The sequence below is a fragment of the Musca vetustissima genome, unplaced genomic scaffold (assembly GCF_032173495.1).
Source record: "Musca vetustissima isolate MV318-11 ecotype Yass unplaced genomic scaffold, APGP_CSIRO_Mvet_v1 utg285884, whole genome shotgun sequence".
In the NCBI taxonomy this organism is placed as follows: Eukaryota; Metazoa; Arthropoda; class Insecta; order Diptera; family Muscidae; genus Musca; species Musca vetustissima.
Window position 1 is genome coordinate 1 of NW_026882292.1, and position 15,073 is coordinate 15,073.

Genomic DNA, 15,073 nt, shown 5'->3' on the forward strand with positions numbered 1-15,073 from the left:
TTTCTTTCATGAGATACATTGCATTTTATACGCCATCTTTACATTCGATTCATTTATTATGCACACGATCCAAGATTTTTGCTTGCTGTTTGAGATTGGTATCTACATATCATTCATATTGGTATCTACATATCCTTCACTGTTTTCTTGCACTTGTAATATTATTATTTTTCAGAAAAAATATCGTTGACATTTTTATATACTTATTGTTTCGTTCCAGCGTATATTTCCTAAGCTTTCTTAATACATTCCCTTTGTTTCTCCATATCTCTCATTCCATCTCTTCTTCATATACAGTTGGCAACTCTGTTTGGTTTTCTTCATTGCATTTTATACGCCATCTTGAAATTGGTATCTATTGCTTGCCAGTGTACTACATCCAACATTTATTTTTAGACTTCTTGACCTTTACCGAAATTATGGAAAACGTTTTTTAGTATGGAAATTTTAATGACACATATCCTTCATTGCCTTCTTGCATTTTGTAATAATATTATTTGCGTCATTAGTTTCATTTGCAAAAATGAATGCCATATAAATGCCGGCATTCCAGTTCCAGTGTCTATACATACACACCGTATAACTTCTACGTCATTTCTGCATATCATTCTATTTGCCAACGCCATATTAATATTAACAAGGCATTATTGCAACTTCACAGCGTCATCGTTTGTTTTTTTCTGTTATTGTTCACATATTCTTCCATTTAGCACAACACCGCTTCATTTAGTTTAGCTTTGGTAAACTTAAAGGGAATTTTCTTATCTATTGATGCAATTGTCTCCAAATGGTATCTTCAATTTCATCCCCTACTCGCTGTATCACGCCGCGCTTCCACTTAAGTAGTCAGTTTTAAATGTTAATGATTAACTCAAAGAGTCCAGCAATTGTTCTCCGCTCCGTGTTGCTATGTATGAACTACCCGTATCCAGCAACAAAACCCATGAACTTACGTTTGTTCGGCCAGCTAAGCATGACATAGCCGCACACACACAGATGTACACATACATACAAGTACTTGCCGTCACCATATCCACACATTATTGACGTAATACGTTCAGCTGGCCTGGCAATTGAATTCATCTTCCGAATAAAAATCTAGTTTTTAGACAATATATTCCACAAATATTTGTTTGGCAATGTTAAAGAGAAATTTGCTGAATCAATAACCAGATATAAACCAAACAATTTTTCCAACGCAAAATAATCTCTACACCAAAAGCAAAAGTTTATATTTACGGAAAATATTTACTTTGCCACATCTGCAATTAACCACTGCAATTTATTTCTTTTTTTTAATGTTAGTTCTTTTTTCTTTACAAAATATCAAAAATGTTTTCTTTACAACGCAATGACTGGCTTTCTTTCCATTTGCTTATGTTATTTCTTTTCATCCTCTTCATGTGAACTACTTTGCTGTACATTATGTATAGACATTTCAAACGAACAACAACAACTACTACAACAAACAGAAAAAAAAATCACAAAATATGGCTGTACGTACGGTTTTCCGTTCGTCAATGCGGGAACCCAAATCTCAACTGAATAATGGTAGCGCATTGCTAAACGTAGATATCATGTCAGAACATCGACCGATGCCTTCGTGTATGCGTTCGTTTCGTTGACTTTGGCTTCGGGTCGCTACCTGCCTTCCTCTGCTACTCAACTCATTGCCAGCATATGTACACACTCAAGGCGAATATCTTGGGCACTCACAATTACAACAACAAGCCCTTTTGCTGAATTTGCCGTGAATATCAGTTTAAGCGTTGCTGTGGTATGGGATTCGTTTAAATAGCAGCGTGGCAAAGCAAAACGTTTCAGTTGGTTGATGAACGCTTGGGTGTTCTGTTCAATTAGTAGTGCTATGCCGTTGGGTTGAATGGCTGGCTGGCTGCTTGGTTGGATGAAATTGTGATTTTTTTTATTACAATATGGGGATGTTTTTTTGTCGTTCTATTTTTAATTTGCAATGTTATTAAGGTAATAGACAATATACGTACATCTGTACCTGTAAGGGGGTAAGTATGCATATATTTTGGGGACGATGAAATGTATATTGTGATAAGTTAAAAATATCTAGTACGTTTTATATTAAGAAAAAGTGGATATATTTTAATTTTTTAAAGAAGGAAATCTATATATTCACTAAAATGGAATAATAAAATAAATACAATCGAAAGACAAAAAATGGGGACTACAAAGTCTACTTTGTAAATGAAATTATATATATTTTAATTATTTTATATATATTTGAATTTCTAAAGACAATATGAACATTTTTGAGGAACAGTATGATAAGGTAATTTAGTAAAAAGCTTAAAGAATGGAGTATACAGCACAGAGTCTCACGGAACTGATTTGTATTGAAGCTAATAAACATTAAAAGTCAAGTAAGCCGTCTTCTTGGGATATATTTTAGAATACCTAATTGAAGAGTTATAACTCTACATTGGAAATATAAAGTGTTTACCTAGCATCGAAATTAGAACTATTTTATATGATGACCAGCAAAAGCACTTAATAGAGGCACTTCATCTCATACTTCTCGATATGTTTGTTCAAACTGTATGAGGTGTCAATACATTGAAAACTTAATACAAAAAAACTTCAAAGCCGATTTTTTTCGTTTAAGCCGGTTTTGCCGCAAATGTACGATATAAAGCACCACGTAGGCAACAAATATAACTGAAGAGGATTTTCGACTACGGAAATATCAAAACCATCACTTCAGTACAAAAATATATAAATATTTTAATTATAACAAAATGCTAGACTGCATGCATTTGATCGATTTAGGAGTCATGATATTTTTTTAATTGCAAAAAAATATTTTCTGATAATTCAATGAAAAATATTTCCAATCAAATTATAGAATTAAAAAGATTACGCGTACAAGTCACTCGGTCTCTGGTGGAACATAGATGTACAGTACCGAGGACAACAAATGCAACGGCGAGTAAATGTGGTAATTTTAAAACTATTTTTTACTTTTGTAAACCGAATTTGAAACGAAATATAGTTACTTTGAAAACTTAAACAGCAAAAGAAAAGTGGTATATTAGTTACCGTTATTTGTAAATAAAATTACATAGCCTCTACAAATCTACTGTTCCAGAAATTAAGAAATATTTATAATTCACCCCATCAATAAGATCGACATTAAATCTGACTATATCAATATCTATAATGACAACCAAAAATATAGGAAAAATTGAAAAATACAGTTCGGAAAATTCTTAGCCTAGCACAAAAAGCGCTGTATAAACAGAAAAAAGTTAAGTGTTTTGGAAACTTCCATCTCTGTTACTTCTTCATATAGAAACAGGTATTCAAAAAAGACGCTTCTGCAATTTTTTTACAATGGAAAAATTAGAAATGCGTGCTATCATTAAATATTTACATAAAAAAGGTTTGTTGGGACAAGAAATTCATAATGATATGGCGAATGTGTTAGGTGAAAGTGTTCCTTCATATGCAACAGTAAAAATTGGGTTGCTGAATATAAACGTGGTCGTACAAGCATTACAGATGAACCACGTTACGGACGTCCAAAAACAGCAACAACAACATAAAGTTTAGCCAAAGTGTATGATATGGTATTAAATGATCGACGAATAAAAGTGTGTGAAATTGCTAATATTATGGGCATCTCAAATGATCGAGTTCATTTAATTTTGCATGAAGAACTACAGATGAAACAGCTTTCTGCAAGATGGGTGCCGCATTTATTAACAGTCGATCAAAAACGCATAAGAATGAACATTTCTCAAGCTTGTTTGGATCGCTTTAAGCGAAATAAAAAAAAATACAATGAATTTTAAGCGTCGTTTCATAACCGCTGATGATGAAGCATGGAACCACCACTATACTCCAGAGACAAAAGAACAATCCAAACAATGGACTGAAGCTGGGGGAAGTGCCCCAAAGAAGCAAAAATAATTCAATCTGATGGTAAGGTTATGGCAACGGGTTTTTGGGACTTTAAAGGTATTTTATTGATTGACTATCGGCAAAAGGGTAAAACAATAAATTCGGAGTACTATTACAACCTTTTGAATCAATTAAATGTACAAATACGAGCAAAACGTCCTGGCTTACAACACAAAAAAAATAATTTTTCATCAAGACAACGCACTAGCGCACAAGAGTGTTTAAACAATGTCTAAAACCAACGAATTAATGTACAAGTTAGTTGACCACCCTAGAGTTGGGCAATCTAGTTCACGTAGCGGATCGATCTTTCTCGTCTTTTTTTTTTAAACAAACTAGTTCTTTAATGTAGTTCCTTTGCTCCATATAGTTAATTTGCTCCATATAGTTCCTTTGTTCCATATAGTTCCTTTTCTCCAAACAGTTCCTTTGCTCCATATAGTTCAGACTTCTACATAGTTCTTTTGAATCTCTCTCTTTCATCTTTCTTTTTGTTTTTTTTTCATATAGTTCCTTTGTTCCATATATTTCCTTTGATCCATATATTACCTTTGCTCCATATAGTATCTTTGCTCCATATAGTTCCTTTACTCCATACAGTTCCTTTGCTCCAAATAGTTCCTTTGCTCCATATAGTTCCTTTGATCCATACAGTTCCTTTGCTCCATATAGTTCCTTTACTCCATAGAGTTTCTTTGCTATTTATAGTTCCTCTGCTCCATATAGTTCCGACTCCTACATAGTTCCTTCGAATCTCTCTCTTTCATTGGTCTCTTTCTTTTTTTCGCTCAAAAGGAAAAGAAAAAATAACGAGATCAGAAAAAGAGACTATATTAATTAAAGACCGTTCCTTTCTCGGAATAGTTCCAATGAACTAGATCGTTCCGGAACTACCCAACTCTAGACCACTCACCTTATTCTCTTGATTTAGCTCCCAGTGAACTTTACTTTTTGTCAATTCTAACAAAATTCCTTGCTGGCAAGCGTTTTACCTCAAATGAAGGTATAGAATTGTTTCAGTAGATTATATAGAAAAATAAAAATATTTGTGAAAAAGTAACTATTCACTTTCATTGATAGGCTAAGAAGTTTCCGAACCACTCTCGGTTCGGAATTTATGAAACAAGTCAGATTTGAAGGGGACACTTATTTAGCACACTTTGGAAATTTTTACTTAAATGTCATTGAAATTAAAAAATATATATTAAAAAGTTCGTGATTCTATTTCTCTAAAAATTAAGGGCTTTGCCACGTTTTCCACAGGACTAGCCGTAATTTAGCATTTCAGATTACTGATTTAGAAACTACTTCTCCCGGAAAATTTTCAATATATATAGGTTAAGGTTTTCAAATGCACACAAAGGTATGTTAAAGTCTTTCGCCTAGTATTCCAAAATTATTGCCAGCAATATAGTTAATTTTCTCGGAGTATAAACAACCATATGAAAAATAATACGGAGACCAGGCTCCTAGACCCGCTGATCTCTCGCGACTAGTAAACTTTGTTTGGTTCCAGGAAATATTGAAATAAATTGGAGTGAAAAAACTGGTGCTCGAGGGGCCACAATTTTCCGATTTAGGGATCTGAGAAAAAGTAACAGCAGAAGTAAGTCTCTCACGTCAATGGAAATGTATACTGCCGTTTATGTGAAGATCAGGAAGAACTGAAAAGGATCGAGCATCTACTATGTCGATGTCAAATGCTACGTAGCAAAAGGCACAAGTTATATTTCCACTATAAACTATATATCCGCACTGGAATATGACTCTCTAATTAGTCTTACCAATTAATTAATCAACCAAATATACATGTGTAATGAGCTATTCTGTCTTTTTTCTTAATTGTTTTCAATTCAAAAATAGTATTTAGTCCCTTAAAACAATGACAATTAGAATAATCTTTCTACTTACATTATACATTTTCGCTTTTCCACCCACTTAACCATCAAAAATATTGAAAACATCCTTTCCAACTCGACCCTATTCAAGATTGAAGATGATAAACACAATTTCCAATAAGTTTTGACATAATATGACCACATCGATTTATGTCCTGTGGTTCATATAATTGCTAGGCATTGGACAGGGTATATGTCTACCCTGTAAGGTATTCATGCGTATGATTCTGGATAGATGCTCTTATTGCAATCCGATGTATCATTTCTGTGTGTTCGCTTGTGTTGTCCCTGCGTCCTGGTCATGGCTGTGAATATTAGATGAAATGCTGTATATCATTCGATGACAGGTTTTTGTGAGGATGTTCTGAATATCGAAATAAAGGTAAGTGGAAAGTATTTATGTGGACAAATAGGAGGGGAAGATAAAGTACACTTGATTCTTTTTTAATAATTGCAATCATTTATTTATGTTATGCGAAAAGTGATTTATGTTACTGAGTAGTTAAAATATAATACCAGGGAGTATGAACTACTTTCCTTTGAATTCTAATTTCAAATAGATGAGCTTTCGATGGGACAGTAACGTGCATTTGATTTAATAAATTCTGATTTTGATGAAATAAAAATTAAAAAGTGGTACAAAAATCTGCGACTAGATTGTTGTCCTATGGTATGGCTGCTAAGAGAGTGCTGGAGCAGTGGATCGAATCAAAATGATTGCTTTAATTATTTCTACATCTGACTCTGACTTAAAGTGCAATGAAAAAATTAGGTTATACTTTATATGCATGCAGAATGGATGCTGGAACTATTTATGACAATTTCTTTACCATCGAGGATATTAAAGTTAATTTCAGAAATAAAAGATGAAGAATAATAATCGAAGTCTTGGAAAATAATTCTTTATATCTACCGATACAATCAATATAATTGGGATATGATGTAGATGAGAAAATCAAATTGATGCCTAAGTCTTAAATGCTAAAAATTAAAACAACATGTTTGAAAATATTTACGAAGTTTACGTTACAAATGCTGAAGTGTTTTTCACCCAATATGAGCTTTTTCAAAATGCATAAACAGTTCTCACCACAAATATGCTGCATTTCAGTCGCCAACCAAATTTTAGTTTAATTTTGAAAATTGTACTGCCCGTATTAAAAGAAAATACCGCGAAAGAAATATATGTGGGATCGGTAATTTCCTAATTGCGTGACAACACTGAAATCACATAAAAACTCTCTTGTTCAAGCCTTTTCAGTGAGAACATATTTAGAAGCCGAGACGGAAAGATCGAGTTAGAGTCTAAACGCAATCAGAGCGTCTAGAGTCAGCGACGATCGTTTACCGTGATTTCTTATTGGCGGGGAAATCGTGAAGGCTGACGTTCGCGTCTAGCGGCTTGACTCTAGAATAGATTGTATTCATTTTTACTCAGCGTATACATACATTGAATTTGGTTTGCACAACGTATAATATTCTGTCACAAAATAAAACAAATAATTGTCATTTTGCGCCGCTAACAAATAAATGTCAATTATTTGTTTTATTTTGTGACAGAATATTATACGTTGTGCAAACCAAATTCAATGTATGTATTATTTAATAAACAAAAATGTCAAGGAACTTGGGGAAAATGTCAATAAAGAAGCTCAGAGGAGTGTGGGATCAACAAGAAGATGGTGGGTGCGTCCCGTAAATTTATCACGAGACGAGCAGGGATTTTACAATACGTGTTCAAAACAAATCCAGTCAATGGATGAGGAAGATTTCTTCAAAGTCACACGGATGAGTGTAGCAAAATACAAATTGCGTCTTAATTTACTTGAAGAGAGGCTGCAGAGACAAAAAATAAAAGCAATTTCCCCAGAGGTTCGTTTGTCATTAAAACTACTGTGAGTAATCGTTTTTTATGAGAAGCTCATAATAATTACATTCGAATATTTACCAGATTTCTAGCACATGGATGTAGCTTTCAATATTTGGCTTGGTCGCACAAATTAGGATTATCACTGTCAGAAGTATTATCTACGAGACATGTGAATCGATTTGGGAAGAGTTACACTTGATATTTGTAGCTCCACCAAACACTTACGAATGGAAACAGATTGCTAACAGCTTTTATGTTGAAACAGGTATGCCCCATTGTTGCTTGCTTTTACTTCTCTTTTCCGTTGAATTGTATGCGCTTGCCGCCAAAACTGATTTTGCTGCTTCACAGATTCCATTTTCCACTACGTCATTTCGAAATCTGCTTGGTGGTCGTACACTATTGGAGGACGTACTGAAGATGCTGGCGAAGAATCTTCATCTAGGATTATAATATCCTCCGGTTGAGTCCCAACATTATTTGTGAGATTGCCAATAGTTCTAATCGTAGAAAATTCATTGTTTAAGGTACATATATAAAATACGTAAAATTAATAGTTTACCTTCTAGAGCTCTTGATGTTCTCCAGGAATTTTAACTGAATTGCGAATTTCCATGGGCGTTCGAAGCTTGCCTCACTGCCGGATCTTACAATTTCCCTCTGTTTTTTCTTCTTATATGTGTCCCGTAAATTCTTCCATCTTGATTTGAAATTTTCGACTAAAGTAAGTAAAAAGCTATAGGATTCATTGAAAAACATTTAATTATTTACCTCTAATATTGAGAGTTTCTGCAATGCTACAAAATGTCGTATTTTTAATTTCCTCGATCAATTTTTCTTCCATTTTATTATTAATTCGTTAAAAAACGTCCACAATCTTTGAAAATATTTGTACTTTTAACAGCACTGCCACTGAAATTTCCACTGCAATGTTGGTAGCACTGGTAATTTACCTAAAATATGGCAACTCAATTGAGAGCAATATAGAAAATTTGAGTATGACGCTGAGCAATAATGAATAAAAATAAAAAAAATATTCTAGCGTCAAGCCGATAGACGCGAACGTCAGCCGTCAGTATTCTCGTTGCCAATAAGAAATACACAGTAAACGACCGTCGCTGACTCTAGACTTTCTGGTTGCGTTTAGACTCTTAGTTGAATCTGATTATTGAGACGTTTAAGACGAAGACGGCAAAGCGGCAGACGGCCATAACTGTTCTCTATATCTCTGTGAACAACTTATTGAATTTATTTTAATTTTCACTATTTTTATAAATATTAATTAATCTGTAACATTCTATTAATAAAAATACAAATAAACCTTAATAAAACAATAACCTCATATATACATATGAATCTCAATGGAGAAAAATCCCTTTTGTGAAATTGACGGAATTGTTTGGGGATGATGTTCCAGGCAGCTTATGTTCTTTTTGAAACAAATTTTATTTATATCAGGATGTTTCTTCCTTTGAAATGTACGGATATCATACGATTAGTGGCAAAATTGCTAAATTATTTATTTTTAAAACTATTTAGAAGTTTCCTGCCTCTAAAACTTTAAATATAAGTTGTAACAATCATGATTAAATCTTGAGAGCAATGTTCAGCTTTAGAAAATATATTTTGTTTAATTTATTGAAAATATCTCAATCAACATACATAATTTTTTTTTTTGCATTTATTTTTCATTTTTTTTAAATTGATATATGAATTCCATATTAAAAAGGGTTGCCATCATCAATTTCTTAAATGAGACTATCATCCATAATTATGCCATGCCTTCTCCTGAAATGATAAAAAAATTTAATACTAAAAACATGTATACCCAAACTTATGATGTTGGTGAGTCTGAAGTTTTAGATATAAGTGCCACTGTCAATAAACAACCTGTGTTTTTTAATTGAATACTTCTAAAAATGTAAGTATTTTTAAAAAATTTAAAATGGACAGCATTCTAAATAAACTATTTCAAAACAAAAAATTGAAAATACAGGGGATTTTTTTGGGTATGATGAATTATTTTTGGGGATAACATATCTTTATTTTCTGGTTTCAGTAGAAAACAAACTGGCCTAAAATACCGCTAGACCGATTTGTTGACTTATTTTTCAAATGTAAGTGGCAATATTGCTTTAAATGGATCAAGCCTATCTTATATTAGTAAACGTAAATGGCACAAAATATATAAATACTGTAGGAGCTTACACATGCAACGAAAAGCTCGAAGATATTAATACATTTTTAACGCCATTCATTGAGGAAATCATTGCCACTAATTTTTCTTACATGATGACCCGGCAAGATCCCTTGTTATGGGTATCAAAAGTCATACAGACTACAATTGCTGTCATAAGTTACCAATAGACATAAAGCAATCATTTCTGTTTCAATCATCTGTCCTGGCGTTGTCAAGCCCTGATGACGGCGTGAAATAGAAATTGTTATTTTCCGCTACGATAAAAAATAAATAAAATTGTGGGATTATAAACTCCAACAACTCATTCTTCATACACCTCGGAAGATTTGTAGACAGCCACGTGGCTTGAAGGAATTTGGCCGATTCAAGGCCACAGAATTTTTTTTATAGAAGACTTTGCTCTCATTTTTGTGAGAAGCGTTCCAGAGAATTAAACCACCTTGACATACAAGTTCCACGGTCTATCTCATTGGATTCATTGGAAAACATAAGTGCCTTTAAATTTTGAAATGAAATTAGGACAATTTGAGCGACTTCTTGCTGAATGTATATTTATCTTCTGTTGCTAGTGGATGGAAGGAAAGACACTTGGTCTCTGGCTGGTGATGGTAATGAAATCTTAACACTACGAATATTTACAAGACTGGGTGTAGGTCACCCTAAGCGAACTAATCGCAATTACTCGGCGCATGTATGTTGTGTGTTGGAAGTCCGTAACGTGTACATTCAATAATTACAACATTCCTCCTCAACACACATACATACATACATGTCCAATATCAAACATTCAAAAACCATTCCTTTATTTAAATTCCAAATTTGTAAACATATTACCAATACAATGCACTTAATATTTCCTTAAGTATGCTTAGCAATCTTCATTCGATACCGTTCGTTGTGGGCTCTCCCCATCAGTTGTTGTTTTGCTGGATCTTCGCACCCTTCTTTTGTTGTTGCCATTTACTCATCGCTTGACTTTTCCAAACATTAATATCTGCATCCTATCTTTGAAATCGCCTCTCAAACATATTGGTGGACTAACACGGATTTCCTTCGCACGATCAACGTACCCGACACTCAGTTATACAAGATGGAATGACTCTCAATGCCTTTTCTATTTCGCAAACTTCGATCATATTGTAGGATATATTCTTGCTCTGCTATAGTAGATGAAAGGGTTGACGACTTGTGCTCTGGCTTTATTAAGAGTGACTATGTACAACTTACACACGAGTAATGAAATCTTAACACTACGAATATTTACAAGACTGTGTTTAGGTCACACTAAGCGAACTAATCGTAATTACTCGGAGCATGTATGTTGTGTGTTGGAAGTCCGTAATGAGCACATACAATAATTACAACACTTTTTAAACAAAGAATAACACATACGCCCAGATTTATAATCGATCCGTTAAACAATGTCTTAACTATTTAAATTCAAAAGAGTTTGAAAAACAAGAAAAAACAAGTAGTACCTTTGTTAAAAATTAATATTTATATTTGTCAGTATTACGTTGATCAGGATATAGAACACCTATAATATTCGTTAATATCCTTAGAATTGAACGAACACACAATTTATCTTTCAATACCCAAAGCTCATTCTATCCAAAAAGGGTATCAATTCAATATTGTCTAAATAGATAAAAAATACCAAAATAACAAAGAATTATAAATTGAAAATTGTAATCCGTGTTAAAGATCTGTTATGTTTAACGGTGCAATTTAAATACAAGGTGAGATGAAAAAACCGCAACTAAATTCTGACTGCTGTCATATCTAAGCCACTCGTCCGACAGCTGTTAAAATTATTCCAGTGTTAGCTCATTATATTTTTTACAAGTGTACAAAAGCATTTTGGTGAGAATTTTCCAGAAAAAAAAGTTATTCGTGATGGTATTCAAGCGTGATAGTATTGGCTGGAAAACCACAAGTGGCTATCTTTAGAGCAATCCAGCATTTAAATGTGAATAAATCTTTTGTGTCTCATACCATCGCTCGTTACCATGATACTGGTAGCGTAGCCTGACGTCAAGGACGGAAGAAAACAGCAACATCAGCAGAAATGGTTCGAAAAGTAAAGAAGCGACTTGATCGAAACCAGCGTCACAGTGGCCGAAAAATGGCTCGTGAGCTGAACATATCGCAATATTCCATTCGGCAAGTATTGAAAAATGAGCTCCGGGTAAAGCCATTGAAATTCAAAAAAAGTGCAAGAACTTACACCGCAACAGAAAGAAAATAGACTCAAAAGAGCTAAAGAGATGCTTCGATTGGCCGAAAATGGTGAACAAAATGCGTTGGAATATTATGTCTGGAGTATTTTGGAAAGCAAGGATGGCAATAAAAAAATACCAATTTGTCGGTCACCTCAGACAAGCACCAAAATACCGCAGTGCAACAATCGGGCAGCGTGTGATTCATTGGCCGTTTGAAGGACATAATTCGTGCCAAAGATGACCAATTCGAACAAATCTAAAGTTATTCTAAAATTTGATGCTACATCCGACATTTTTTGCTTGTAAAGTCGGACAGGGCCGACTTTATGATAGCCTTCACCACTTTGGGTGTATTCAACAGGACCATTGATACGTTTCGTGTCAACCGGTGCAACTTTCACCTTAACTCCAATGAACATGCAAATGGGAGCTATATCTAAATCTGAATCGATTTCAATAAAATTATATATCAACGTACAAACTTTGGGTCTTTAGTGCACACTTTACATAAAATCGAAGGAAAATATATATGAGCTATATCTAAATCTGAACCGATTTTCACGAAACTAAACACACAGCATTCTAGGCTCAATTCAGTACGCAATACCAAATTGCGTGCAATCGAAAGATATATAGGGACTTTGGTGCACCATTTCAATATAATCGGACGAAACTATTTATGGGAGCTATATCTAAATCTGAACCGATTTTCACGAAACTTAGCACACATCATTCTAGACTTAATTTCGTACACTGTGCCAAATTTCGTGCAAATCGAGAGATATATATGGACTTTGGTACACCATTTACATAAAATCGGACGAAACTATATATGGGAGCTATATCTAAATCTGAACCGATTTTTCCCAATTTCAATAGGGTTCGTCCTTGGGCCAAATAAATGACCTATGCCAACTTTCATCCAAATCGGATCATAAATGCGACCTGTACTTTGTTTACAATTTAACGTGGACAGACTGACGGACGGACATGCCTAAATCGACTTAAAAAGTGATTCTATGCATATTCTCAAAAGGAACCATGTGTCTATCTCGTTTCCTTTTGCCTGTTACAAACATATGCACAAAGACATAATACCCTGTACGAATTATATGGGTACCGGAATACCAAGGAATCATAGCAACGAGATAGCAAATCAACTAGCCAGGAGTGTCATTTCACTACCCACTATAGAGGTGTATACCGCCAAACCCTTTAGCGAAACACGCCAAGAAATGAGGGAATGGGCACATGAGACCCACAAAACCCTTTGGGATAATGAGGGGACAGGAAAAATCACCAAAATCTTATGGGGCGACCCAAGTGAAGACAAAACTAAGCAAATCTTAACGCTAAACAAAAAAGAAATAAGCCGACTGACGGGAGTTCTGACGGAGCACCTCGGCCTAAAGGCACATCTACTCAAGATTGGATGCGAAGGAAGTAACGAGTGCAGAGCGTGTGGGGAAGACAGTGAAACGCTGGAACATTTCCTATGTCATTGCCCAGCTTTTACATGCCTTCGGAGACAATTCTTGGGAAACGACACTCTCCACGGACTAAGCGATCTGAGGAGGTGTGGATGGAAAAGACTGCAGGAGTTCGCAAAACACACGGAATTCCTAGACTCATAGGGTATCAAACCCAAATGTTTTTCTTAATTAATATACACTTCACTAATTCTTGATTTTTACTTTCTCCGCACATCTAGAGCGCACAACAGGCCTCATATGGCTTAAGTGTATGTCCTTCTCATGTTGGACATGCGGTTTTTTCAACCTAACCTAATACCCTGTACCACAGTGTGGTGAAGGGTATAAAAATGAAAATATTATGGCGTTTCACATTGTTGTAGTTTTTTGTATCTCACCCTGTATGTGTTATTTTAACATATTCATATTTCGATTGTTACGTATGAGAAGAAGCCGTTTCAATAATTTTCCAAAGATCGAAAGGAGGAAAATTTATCTATTTTTTACACAAAGGTGAGGATCGGACCCAGTCTTTGGTATTGTTCCGCCAAAGCCCACTTCTATGCTGACGTAAAGTGGGAAAGAATATAACGGCTTCTTCATAAGTCTTCAATATAATATCGCTGGTTTAAGAAGTAAACGCGAAAAGTCCATATTTTACAATTTTACAGGAGAGAACAGCCAGCGACATGTGATCAATTGGACTTAGCGCCTTTACAACATTAAATGGGTAGGTAGATTTTTGATTGAATCATTGAACATGTCTGTATCATAATCTCTATTGTTAGAAAAAGTGGATTTATTGCCTTCTAACGCTAAGCCAGCGATATCCAGTATTTTATAAATTGTCGACAAATTTTTCTATTTATACTCTTGACCACACTGTGGTACAGGGTATTATGTATTTGCGCATATATTTGTAACAGGCAAAAATAATCGAGATAGACCCATAGTTCCTTTTGAGTATATGCATAGAATCACTTTCTGAGTCGATTTATGCATGTCCGTCTGTACGTTCGTCTGTCCATGTTCAATTTGGCACAACTCATTTATTTGGCTCAAGGACGAACCCTACTGATTTAGATATAGCTCCCGAAAAAGTTTCAAACTTTTGAACGAGACGGACGTGTGTTTTTTGTCAAAAAATAAAATATAAAAATTGAATTTTTTTCATTGAATTTTTGTTCTGAGCAAATTTTCATTGGGATTGGGAAATGAATATTTATCCATTGAGCAAGGACGCTCGCGTTCTTGCAGAGAATATTCCTCCCGATAAAGCTAGCCAAAAAGCGAAATCCAAGACAACTATTGGCAAGCTCTTGCACGATGCTTGTTTTAATGATAATGAATTTGATGATCGAATTGCGGGATATCGCGGTGAAGACATTGTTCAGCCAGACTCATCACATATGGCTTCCAAAAGCAACGATGCAAAACCCACTACCCTTGTAACCAATATTGAAGAATTGCCTTCAATT

The 15,073-nt window shown here is 34.5% G+C and overlaps 1 long non-coding RNA gene across 1 annotated transcript; it reads left to right on the forward strand.

The window, feature by feature from the left end:
* Positions 1-11,626: 11,626 nt before the first annotated feature.
* LOC133328555 (uncharacterized) lies at positions 11,627-12,068 on the forward strand. The gene is made up of 2 exons (XR_009754288.1): positions 11,627-11,919; positions 11,983-12,068. It is a non-coding gene; the product is annotated as an uncharacterized LOC133328555 (long non-coding RNA).
* Positions 12,069-15,073: the final 3,005 nt, after the last annotated feature.